Source organism: Gavialis gangeticus, unplaced genomic scaffold (assembly GCF_001723915.1).
Source record: "Gavialis gangeticus isolate Ggan-Ray unplaced genomic scaffold, GavGan_comp1, whole genome shotgun sequence".
Classification (NCBI taxonomy): Eukaryota; Metazoa; Chordata; order Crocodylia; family Gavialidae; genus Gavialis; species Gavialis gangeticus.
In genome coordinates this window covers 79,945,271-79,946,963 of record NW_017729034.1, presented here as the reverse complement: position 1 = coordinate 79,946,963, position 1,693 = coordinate 79,945,271, and the positions used below count along the sequence as shown (strand labels likewise).

The window sequence follows — 1,693 nt, the reverse complement described above, 5'->3', positions numbered from 1 at the left end:
CCCCCCCCCCCCCCCCCCCGGCCGAGCTTCTTCAGGTCTGGGATCGGAGCGGGGGCGGGGCCTCGCATGGGCTGATTTGCCCCAGGCCCCACACCCTGCTCGGGTTGCCTCTGACTATACTATCCCAATTTCTGAAATACTACCTTATTTACATTTATAACAGATATTTTAGGAGCTGTGGACTTTAACCATTGAAAAGAAAAATACTTAAATTTAACCTTTATCTGTATATAACAAAAGTTTCTTACAGTATGTCATCTTAATCAAAGTTCACCCAAATTGCAGTGTTTTCTCATAGAGGAAAAAATAGTCCCTGTCACTAATGAGCCAACTGTCACTAAGACAGAGATGAGCAGTAACTATAAATGAACCATTTCTTTTATACTAGCTTATGAAATTGTTTTTTTTTAAATCCTATTCTCATGACAAAACATTAAATTTGAAGTTTTACCAAGTATAGTGCACAGTATATCTACCCTTTTTGTCTTAGTAGGGTCTCTCACTTTTCTCCATAAAGATTAGAATTAAAGATAGAATAGGAGTGCTTAAACTAAGAAACATTCTATCAGTAGAATGAAAGGAGCATGTTTTCCCTGCCCATATTACTGAATTATCATGGGGTATTCTTTACCCTTCCTTATCCTGGTGCCCTGGCAGTGATATATCTCAAATATTCCTTGGGCTGCCAGCCCTCCCAGATTACTATGTTGTTCAGAACAGCAACCCAGTAACTTACTTGTCTACCAGATGTTCCTACTATTTTTTATGCTCAAGAAAGCAGCATTGGCAAATTTAAAAACTTCTTATGTCTGAGAACATTTCAGACATAATATTTCAAACATGTCCTATGCTAGTTTCCCATTCCAATGGCACGACAGCCATAAATCATACATAAAACCTCCATTTCCCACCTACAGATAGTTGTATGATCTCTTCATTTTTTGCCCTACCTTACCAACAGCGTGGACAAGCAGAAATGATAACAGCCCTTCAGATGCTTGATATATTATTGAACATGTGTATGTGCGTGTGTGTGTGTTTAATAGACTAACCCACATTAAGGTTTGCTATAACCTATCTAATATAATAAAAGCCTTAGTCTGTCTGTCTGCCTGTAATGCTTTAGTCACACTCTGATTGGTTGTCTTGGCAGCCAATCACAGTGCTGACTGAAACAACCAATCTGAGTGCTCTGCACAGACAGACACACATGGCAGAATGCCGACATGACAGTGGTGACTGAGGGGCTGGAGCGGGGGGCTGGAGCGGTGCTGCCCTGTCCCCCAGCCCTGCTCCTTGAAGGCAGAGGGGGATGACGGGGATAAACTGGGACAACAGAGCACTGCCATGATGGTGGGGATGGAGGGGACAGAGTGGGGATGTGAGGCACTGCTGGCCTCACCCCCACACTCCCAGTCCTGCTCCATGGAGGCGGCGGCAGCGTGGAGTGCTAGCCTCGCCCCCCTGCTCTGGCACATGAGACCAGAAGTGGGTGGTAGGGGGAGCATACGGGGGTGGAGGCAGAGCGGTGGCACCACGGGGCATTGGGTGGCGGTGCTCCATCCCCCCCACCTAGTCATGATGGGCAACGGTGGGGATGAACTGGGATGGTGGAGTGCTGCCATGACAGAGCCTTGGAGGCAGCAGTGCGGGGTCCTGGTGGTGCAGCACTGGCCTTGCCCCCCCCCCCCAC

General features: G+C 47.0%; 1 protein-coding gene across 1 annotated transcript in view; it reads left to right on the top strand.

Moving 5' to 3' along the window:
* Positions 1-1,693, top strand: part of CCDC170 (coiled-coil domain containing 170) — a 125,924-nt gene that overhangs the window by 51,340 nt on the left and 72,891 nt on the right. The window lies entirely within an intron of this gene.